This window comes from Zingiber officinale, chromosome 4A (assembly GCF_018446385.1).
Source record: "Zingiber officinale cultivar Zhangliang chromosome 4A, Zo_v1.1, whole genome shotgun sequence".
NCBI lineage: Eukaryota > Viridiplantae > Streptophyta > Magnoliopsida > Zingiberales > Zingiberaceae > Zingiber > Zingiber officinale.
The window spans coordinates 2157853-2168901 of NC_055992.1; the positions used below are offsets into that span (position 1 = coordinate 2157853).

At 45.8% G+C, this 11049-nt stretch overlaps 1 pseudogene; it reads right to left on the reverse strand.

Annotated features, from left to right (window-relative positions):
• Positions 1-425: 425 nt before the first annotated feature.
• Positions 426-10807, reverse strand: LOC121969230 (annotated as a pseudogene).
• Positions 10808-11049: the final 242 nt, after the last annotated feature.

An 11049-nucleotide genomic window follows, 5' to 3' on the forward strand; every position in this document is an offset into this window, starting at 1 on the left:
TATTAATATCCAATGGGTTGATTTTCTTAATCAAATAGAGTATACCCCATAGGCCAAATTAATTGTATCAATAGTTGTGATGTCCCTAATCATCATAAAAAGAAATTAGATTGCTGATCACAATAATAACATTGGAAAACCTCATAGAAGATAGGTCACTGAGTTGCAAAAATACTAAAATAGCATAAGAATATGATGAGAAACTTGTGCATATCAAAGTCAAATGTTGTAGGCAACGATAGTCACAATGAAGAAAATGACGACCAATCTCTTAAGCCAGTAGAGTAGATCAAATGGAACACGGAAAATAAAGGAAAGGTGACATTAGCAAGAGAACTCTATCGTGAAGACAATATTCACGTCAACATGTTTGTGTCACCAACAAGAACAGTAGTAAGAGTAAGAAAATCAACACTTGCACAAAGGACAATAAGTAGGCGTCTGGTTCCTTCAAATATATAGATCTATCTCAAAAATTTAAGTGTACCATTGAGAAAGACATTTACCAAACTATCGACATTACACATTCCTCGCTGATACAAATTCATCAATGTCAAAAGCATACAAAAAACCAATGACACAAATTTACTTTGAATGAATGAAGAAACTTCTAAAAGAGAGCAAAATCAAAGTAACTTTCATATTTTCTGATCAAGGCATATCAAGTCTCTGTTTCCTGTTTTTTCTTCTGACTTCGCAACAGCAACAGAAGCAGTTTCAGCTTCAGCTACATCCACGCTTAATTTGCCTAATTGTCCAGCAGCATCTGACACATGCTTGCTATTTTTTCCATCTTTACCAGACAACTCAGTGATGCCTTCAACCATCTGCATGAATTTCTTGCAGTCTGCAGTGATAGAGCAAAGCATAAGAACCAAAAGATGAGAATTGGTGGAGAGAGAACAAAATTAAGCATTAATTCAAAGTATGGATAAACTTTTTGTTAGATATCTCCCTTGAACAGATGATGGAATCATTTCCACATGTGGAATATTTCTCTCTTGTGCTATGCACAGTATTAATTCAGCCTTTTAGACAATCACATTCATATTGTTTTAATATTAACAGGATCATACATCTGAACTAGTTCATCAATGATCTTACAGGATTAAAGGAAGAAATGGAACTTCAATGAAACCATTTTAAATAAAGTATTATTGAACAGAAAATACTAAAACATATTTATAATCCACATAAAATAAAAATAAGTAAATAATCCACTGGCACCTTGAAAGTGTTTACTTAATCTGGAAATCATACTCAAATACTTAAATATTGATTTAATAATTTAGTATCACATATTCAATAAACTAATACAAAAACTTGAATGCTATAAAGTTGACAAATATATAGAAATTTAAATATTATTTTCTCAATTTGTTTAACTAATTCATATATTTTATTAATTACATATGATTGTAAATGTTTTTATTATTACAATAGCATGAAATTATGTAATATAATATTCTTAAATATATTATACTGCAACAATAACAAGTTGTGGGCCTTACCCCTTGGTGTTTGTAACATTATATTTTATCTCAATATTAAATTCAGATTTATGCAAGGCAATCACATCCAAAATCTTTGCTCGATTCAATTTGTCTAACTAATATTTTCTACTTATATTTCAGAAAAACAGCTTAAGTGATGTAGCAACAATTATATTAGAAAAAATAACTTTCAGATTGGGAGCTGGTAGCATTTGCAAAATGAATGATCGTGCACTTGATAAACATCTTGTTTTTTTTTAAAAAAGCTAATGCCTATTGGGATCAACTTAAAATAGAGTAAACAATGTGGTAGAGTGTGATCCATTATTTAGAGTCATAAATATAAGAGGTCAGTAGTTGATACCCCTCATTTTTTTGAATCCTCCAAATCTGGAAACGATGAAGGAAAGAAAGCAATCAGTTAATATTTTACATGATAACCCATCCATATTTTCCCCCATCATTAAGTCATTCCTCTCCACTCCTTTGGAGACTCCTCTTTCCCTTCCCCTCAGTCTCTTTAAATTACTCTCCCCTCATTTTCCTTCCAAGAGAAATTCTGAACACACCTAAAAGCACTTTGGAATGCTCTCTCATAACCCTATAAAGCTACTTGGGTGGATGACCGAGGAGATGGATGGCAAGGCATACTTACTTTCGATGTGCCTAAGTGTAGATGGATCAAGGAGTGGGTGGGCAAACATGGTATACAAAATTTGGCATTAATGATTAGAACACAATCTACAAAATTTAAAATGTATTTAATCAACAAGATTAGTGAAATCAGAATCAATAGAAAAAACAACATGAGAACATTTTGTATAAGACAACAAAAAAATATTCAAAAACCTAGTAGAGATGCATGATTCATCAAATACCAATGCTCACACACCAAATATAACAAGTAATAAATTTTGATTAATCACATAAAATATCATGATAGTTTATAAGGTTCATATCATAGAATAATCAAATAAGATTAGATTATGTTTATTAATATGCACACTATGTATGCTGAAAAAGTAAATAAAATAATATATAATACCAAAAACTAATATCAATAGTTAATCCATTATTTATTAAACCAATTATTGATTAATAATCCATGTTATAGGATTAGTATGGTTCTTCACTCCGTTACATCTGAATAGGTTTTATAGAGGATGAGGCAGGCTGAGGCCATTATTGAGAGAGAAAGGTTGTGCCATCTCTCAATTGAGAATAATCTTTCACTTGATCTATATATGAGAGTGATGGAAGAGGTAGTCGGTTTAGCAAGCGACGGATAGCAAGCATTAGTAGAGCTGAACATGGATTCCCAAGCTCATCGCAAATTTTGTGCTCATGGTGGGATTCATAGGAGTGATGAAAAATCTCTCCACCTATTCATCAACATTTCTAGTTCAAGTTGGGATAAAAAAAAAATCCACTAGACTGATGAGTTCCCAAAATCATTTCAATTCAAAGCAATTTTACCGATCCCTTCCATATATGGGTGAAAACTAATTTCTAACAAATTTCTTCAGTTCTCTACTTTTTTTAACTCCTTTGTCAATTTTCTTGTACTGCCTGATTCATTGGAAAAGATCATATCAGCCTTTGTCAAGACTGACCAAACTCAACCAATTTGTATTAGTATTGGATGGGTTCTATGCTATCATATTATGCATTTGACATTTTTGCTGATATATTTAATGCCAAATGTCCTAACTTTAAAATAATTGGAAGCATATGATTGAGTAACATTGGAATAACCTTATACTTTATGATATCACTGACTGCATTTTAATAAAACACAATAGTTTATGAGGCCAATCGTAGTCTTGTCTGTTCAAACCATTTGGCATGGCTAATTTTGTAATTCCATGGTCTTAATAAAGGGGGAAAAGATTTTGGTAACTACCGACCACTTTTAAGACTGATTCCCGAAGCAAGCCAGTTGCCAGCTATGTTCCACAAAAGCAATTGTAGAGATGCCACTATAGGAATCAACTGAACATTCTCCAAGCATGTTAAAGGTAGATGCTAGTTTGCTATAAGTATGCCATATTTGCCAAGTTTGACCTCATGGATCATTCGTCCCAAACCATTGAAAACAATCTACAACACTGAAGATGAAATTATTTATTGGTTCAACTTTCAAAAAATTGTGATACGGTTAGTGATGGAGGGGCCCAAGAGGAAAGGATTAGAAAAGTCCAGGCTATGTGGTGGTCAAAAGTTACGAGGAGGTGGCGGTCAATAGTCATGGCGACTTGGCGGTCAAAAAGGCAGGCTGACAGGGCAATCAGGGCTCAGCATAGGCAGAAGCGGGTTGGGAGCGGCAGAGCTGAGAGGAGTCAGCTCAATCCACAGGCCTGCAGTAGAGGGCCCGGAAACACAGAGCACATAGGCCGGTCTTGGTCGGCAGAGCTGAGAGGAGTCAGCTCGATCCACAGGCCTGCAGTAGAGGGCCCGGAAACACAGAGCACATAGGCCGGTCAGGGTCGGCAGAGCTGAGTGAGGCCAAGAACTGTTGAGGGCCAGGAAGTACAAAGTGCGGGATGCAAGTCGGTGTCAGCGAGCTAAGCGAGGCCAAGCTGGAAGTATAGGCAATGGGTGGGCAGCGGTGATCGAGCGGCCAACCACAGACTGCGGTTGAGGGCAGGAAGTCAAAGTGGTCACAGGGCAGATCGGCAGAGCTAAGCAAAGGCCAAGAACTGGAAGTATAGGCCAATGGGTCGGAAGCGGCAGAGCTGAGCGGAGGCTGAGACTGCGGTTGAGGGCCGGAAGACAAAGTGCGGGATGCAAGTCGATGTCAGCGAGCTAGCGAGGCCAAGCTGGAAGTATAGGCAATGGGTCAGCGGTGATCGAGCGGCCGAACCACGGACTGCAGTTGAGGCCGGGAAGTACAAAGTGCGGGATGCAAGGCGGTATCGGGAGCTAAGCAGAGGCCAAGAACTGGAAGTATAGGCGATGGGTGGAGCGCAGGCTGCTCGAGCGGCCGAGCCTGAGACTGCGGTTGAGGGCGGAAGTACAAAGCGCAGGATGCAGGTTGAAGATCGCGTAGCTATGTCTAGACGATTAGGGCTGCAGTGCAGTGGGAGGCACAAATGCGAACCACAGTGCGAGGTTGGTGCGAGGCACAGAATCGGAGGAGCTAAAATGTCTGATGGCGGAGAATCTCAACGGTCCGTCAGGGGTAATCATTACATACCGACAATGCGAGCGAAGGCGAAGGTTCCTGAAACGAAAAGATGCCCTTGAAGCCAGTAGTAGCCTGCCAGCTGTCTCTCACTACAGGACAAAATCCAAGTGCGAAGGCGGAGGTTCCTAAACAGAAAGATGCTTTCACAACAAATAGAAGCGCGACAGGTGTCCAGGACTAGAGGACAAAGCCGGGCGTCCAACGTTTTCTGACAGGAGGGCAGGTTCTAGCAGGAGGAGGGATAAAAGGGGAGAAATCCCTCGTACGCAGGTACGCGCACACACTCTCTCGTCACTTTTTTCCACAACTGTTTTTCCTTTCTGCTTCTCTTTGTTCTTTGGGAGGAAAAAGGACCTGACTTGAGCATCGGAGGGCCTGATCCGGGGACTTTTTCCCTGGGTTTCGGTCTCTAACGTGGAAGGGGGAGATCGTCTGAGTGTGTGCAAGGTCCTGCAGCCGCATCAGCCACCCGTGGGGAGCCTGCGCCGCCCGCGACTTTCCGTCAACGTCCAGTCCACCGCGACCGGCCTTCGTCCGACTCAGCTTCCGGACGTGATCAAATTTGGCGCCGTCTGTGGGAACACAACAACCTGTTCCGGAGCGTGAAGATGGAGGGCTCGGGCCGCAACTCTAGCAAGAGGGTCAACGTAACCATGACCGCGGGGGAGTACGAGCTCTTCAAGGAAGTTAGAAGGGTCGCAGGTAAGACGGGGCAGCGGAAGCGATTGTCAGACCAAAAAAGTAGCAAGCAGGTCTGCGGGGGTGTTCCTCGTGCGGATTGGCCGAGCGAGTAGCTCTGCGTGGGTAGCCCCGATCTAAGCAACTAACCGGACGCGTCGCGAGGACTGCGGGGTCACCATAAGATGCGAGGGCACTGTGGCCCAGGGGTTGAGAAGAAACGCGACACAAATGAGTACGCCCAAAGCTAGCAATAGCGACCAGATTAACTAAAGCAATAAGGTCGGCGTAGTCGGCAAGGATGGAGGCGAAGAAGAGTGATGCATCTAGGTCTTTGCTGTTTGGGAGAATTATTACTGGTCTCGGACCAGCGCCATCGCCACCGGTCTCGGACCGGAGTAGTCCCAGACTCTCGCCCCAGTGCGAGTTATAAGTGAGCTCTGTCCTCACGCCCAACGACCTTCTTAGGTCGGCTCCCATGCGAGAATTAAAAGTGAGCCCCGCGCTCACGCCCAACGACCTTTTAGGTCGGTAGTCCCAGACTCTCGCCCCAGTGCGAGTTATAAGTGAGCTCTGTCCTCACGCCCAACGACCTTTTTAGGTCGGCTCCCATGCGAGAATTAAAAGTGAGCCCCGCGCTCACGCCCAACGACCTTTTAGGTCGGTAGTCCCAGACTCTCGCCCCAGTGCGAGTTATAAGTGAGCTCTGTCCTCACGCCCAACGACCTTCTTAGGTCGGTAGTCCCAGACTCTCGCCCCAGTGCGAGTTATAAGTGAGCTCTGTCCTCACGCCCAACGACCTTCTTAGGTTGGTAGTCCCAGACTCTCGCCCCAGTGCGAGTTATAAGTGAGCTCTGTCCTCACGCCCAACGACCTTCTTAGGACGGCTCCCATGCGAGAATTAAAAGTGAGCCCCGCGCTCACGCCCAACGACCTTTTAGGTCGGTAGTCCCAGACTCTCGCCCCAGTGCGAGTTATAAGTGAGCTCTGTCCTCACGCCCAACGACCTTTTTAGGTCGGCTCCCATGCGAGAATTAAAAGTGAGCCCCGCGCTCACGCCCAACGACCTTTTAGGTCGGTAGTCCCAAACTCTCGCCCCAGTGCGAGTTATAAGTGAGCTCTGTCCTCACGCCCAACGACCTTCTTAGGTCGGCTCCCATGCGAGAATTAAAAGTGAGCTCTGTCCTCACGCCCAACGACCTTCTTAGGTCGGCTCCCATGCGAGAATTAAAAGTGAGCCCCGCGCTCACGCCCAACGACCTTTTAGGTCGGTAGTCCCAGACTCTCGCCCCAGTGCGAGTTATAAGTGAGCTCTGTCCTCACGCCCAACGACCTTCTTAGGTCGGCTCCCATGCGAGAATTAAAAGTGAGCCCCGCGCTCACGCCCAACGACCTTTTAGGTCGGTAGTCCCAAACTCTCGCCCCAGTGCGAGTTATAAATGAGCTCTGTCCTCACGCCCAACGACCTTCTTAGGTCGGCTCCCATGCGAGAATCAAAAGTGAGCTCTGTCCTCACGCCCAACGACCTTCTTAGGTCGGCTCCCATGCGAGAATCAAAAGTGAGCTCTGTCCTCACGACCAACGACCTTTCAGGTCGGCCCCATGCGAGAATCAAAAATCAGCCCCTCTGCGAAAATCATAAGCGAACTCGGTACATATGCCTAACTACCTTTCCGAGAGATGTGCCTCACCTTGAGCAGAGCGTTTTCCATAATCAGGTCAGCTATATTTGGATTTATTTTATGCAAATTGCAAATATGCAGCAAACACGCAGGGCAAGGGGTGTGAAAGGCCATCTACCCTACTCCTACAGCGCCAATATTAACTACAAAATCAGGTTTTACACGTTCATCTCAGTTGCAGTTTTCAAGCACTACATTGACTTTATTATCCGAAATACATGCATGAAAAGAAATCATGAAGCGACTCTAGGCTCTTACCCAAGGGTCAATTTCTAAAAAAGTGTTTGCTAGATGAAAATTGAGCAGGAGAAACTGGGCCAAAAGGGGACGGATCGACGAGCGTAGCAACGCCGTTCAACAAGGGAGGGATACAGCCTAGGTCACAAGCAGAAGCGCTGTTTGGCAAAGGAGCCACTGAGACAACTATTCCCCAGGCCAGCTTTTACTCGTGGAAAGAATTGGCCCGGGGGAATGAACACTTCCGCGGGAAGACCTGTCGGGGGATTCGGGAGCGTTCACAGCTTGAGCCAGCTCCGCGCGCAAAGATCTAATGACCGCTTGCTGCTGAAGCGATAGCACGGAGAAGCAACCTCAAGGCTCCTTATAAAGAGGAATGGCAGCTGAATCCAAGCAACTAAGTGGGCGCGGCGCCCCAAGCGGCTGGCGACACAGTAAAGGAGGCATGATATCCCAAGCAACGTGACACAAAAGCTGATGCGTGACGCAGGAAGCAAGGTGCACAGAGATATGCTGAGATCATAGAGATACGCTGAGGTAGATACACAGAGATCTGCTGAAGTCACAAAGATAGGCCGAAGTCACAGAAATGTGCAGAGGTCTAGTCACTGTCGTCCTCCTTCGACTAGACTTGTGGGGGAGGCTTGTGATACGGTTAGTGATGGAGGGGCCCAAGAGGAAAGGATTAGAAAAGTCCAGGCTATGTGGCGGTCAAAAGTTACGAGGAGGTGGCGGTCAATAGTCATGGCGACTTGGCGGTCAAAAAGGCAGGCTGACAGGGCAGTCAGGGCTCAGCATAGGCGGAAGTGGGTGCAGAGCTGAGAGGAGTCACTCGATCCACAGGCCTGCAGAGAGGGCCCGGAAACACAGAGCACATAGGCCGGTCAGGGTCGGCAGAGCTGAGAGGAGTCGCTCGATCCACGAGCTGCGAGAGGGCCAAACACAGAGCACATAGGCGGTCGGTCGGCGGAGGTGGCCCAACCACGGACACTGCGATTGAGGTCGGGAAGTCAAAGTGCGGGATGCAAGTCGGTATCAGCAGAGCTAGCGAGGCCAAGAACGGAAGTATAGGCCAATGGGTCGGCGAGGTGATCGAGCGGCCAGACCACGGACTGCGGTTGAGGGCCGGAAGTCAAAGTGCAGGGGCCTAGGCGGTGTCAGCGAGCTAAGCAAAGGCCAAGGAAGTATAGGCGATGGGTGAGGCGGGCTGCTCGAGCGGCCGAGCTACGACTGCGGTTGAGGCAGGAAGTCAAAGTGCGGGATGCAGTCGGTGTCAGCAGAGCTAGCGAGGCCAGGCGGAAGTATAGGCGATGGGTCAAGCAGAGCGGTGATCGAATCGGCCGAACCACAGACTGCGGTTGAGGGCGGAAGTCAAAGTGCGGGGCCTTGGCAGAGCTAGCGAGGCAGGCTGGAAGTATAGGCGATGGGTGAGGCAGGCTGCTCGAGCGGCCGAGCTCTGACTGCGGTTGAGCCGAAGTACAAAGCGCAGGATGCAGGTTGAAGATCAGCGTAGCTATGTCTAGACAGTTAGGGCTGCAGGTCTGCGAGTGGGAGGCCTGGAAATGCGAACCACAGGTGCAGGCTGGTGCGGGGGCACAACGAATCGGAGGAGCTAAGTAATACGGGAGCGGAGAATCTCAACAATCCGTCGGGGGTAATCATTACATACCGACAATGCGAGCGAAGGCGAAGGTTCCTGAAACGAAAAGATGCCCTTGTAGCCAGTAGTAGCCTGTCAGCTGTCTCTCACTACAGGACAAAACCCAAGTGCGAAGGCGGAGGTTCCTAAACAGAAAGATGCTTTCACAACAAATAGAAGCGCGACAGGTGTCCAGGACTAGAGGACAAAGCCGGGCGTCCAACGTTTTCTGACAGGAGGGCAGGTTCTAGCAGGAGGAGGGATAAAAGGGGAGAAATCCCTCGTACGCAGGTACGCGCACACACTCTCTCGTCACTTTTTTCTACAACTGTTTTTCCTTTCTGCTTCTCTCTGTTCTTTGGGGGGGAAAAGGACCTGACTTGAGCGTCGGAGGGCCTGATCCGGGGATTTTTTCCCTGGGTTTCGGTCTCTAACGTGGAAGGGGGAGATCGTCTGAGTGTGTGCAGGGTCCTGCAGCCGCATCAGCCACCCGTGGGGAGCTTGCGCCGCCCGCGACTTTCCGTCAACGTCCAGTCCACCGCGACCGGCCTTCGTCCGACTCAGCTTCCGGACGGGATCATTGTGCATTAGCACAATTCATCTGTATATTTTTAAACATTTCTTATTCAGCCATCCCCAGAAATAATTAAATTCTCCCATAAAGGAGGATTCCTTCAAGAACACCTCATATTTTCACCAGATGGACTGGAATAATTAAAAAAAATAGAATTATTAAATATATACACAATACAAACACAAACTCCTACATATATAAGCATGCAAAGTATACTAGAAATCTCCAATTAAAGGATATATTTCACTTTTAATCCTTGAGCACACTCATTACCTTCGAAATAACCACCAAGTCTGCATTAACTCAAAAAGACGGTGATAAGATAAACATGTGAAGGCCAATGGGGTGAAAAGTTACAAGTAATGGAGACAGATTGGATACAAAATTATGCCACTATTTCAAGAAAAAAATGAACCCTGAAAGAAATTTCACATTTCTTGTCTCTTATTTCTGTGACCACGTTTACACATAAATGAGGATAATGCAATAATTTAGAGGCTAAAATCACTAAAAGCCATAACCAGAAGAATAGAATATATTGTATTTGTAGCTAACATCTAAATAGGAGACATGATTGATATGCAGTTGGCAAAAAAAACATAAGTTCTCATCAACTACGATATGTAAGATGTAGGTAGGGTTGTATACTTATAAACGATAACAAAGGGAAGAAATACTCACTTTCTACAGAACCAAAACGAATGCAGAAGAGCTCCTCTTTCAACTCCCCGTCAGAAAAATCTGATGCATGCCAAACACAGGACTCATCACTCCCTGCATGCTCTTGAAGCTTGAACGACGGGACAACTGATACAGGAGATTTTTTTTTCCCCACAAAACAATGAGAGCATTTTTTCTTTCAATATGGAAAAACCAAATTCGAGTAGAAAACAAGTGTTTTACGAAGATGGTTGGCGCAAATCTTGAGGGTCTTGACCTGGCGCATCACCAGCCGCACCTTTCCAGAATTCCAGTCCCCCGGTGCTTCAAAAGTTTTAGGCTTCCTGTACCCCGCTCCTTCCACTGGTTTCCGTCTTTATCGAACCGGTAAAGTTTCGCTTTTCTGATCAGATCACCGTCTAGCAGCATGAGAAGAGTAGGCAAACAGACACATCGAGTTCGGGAAGAAGGAAATGCTTACAGGTCGAGCAGGACGTCCTCTTCCTCCTCTCCAGTAGTGACAGCGACCTCCCTAAGGGTGACGATGGGAGTGATCTGGGCGCCGGTGTCCTCGTCCTCGCCGGCAGTGGCGGCCACGTCCTCGCGATCAGGTGAATCGATCGCCATGGAAGTACGATCGACCAGAGGAAATCTGTGCACAGCTATTAGGGTTTAAGTACTATATACCCAAACGTTATGGGGCGCATGGAGAATTCATATACGGATCTAGATCAACCGTCCGATCCATCCCAAAAGATCTTTAGCCATTTGATTATGTCGGCGCCGGAGGGGAAATTGGGACTTCAACAAGATAGATACTGAAAGTTCACCACTCACAACGTAGAACCATATCTATCACATAAATCTTTTATCACTTCATTGACAATCATTAAAAATAA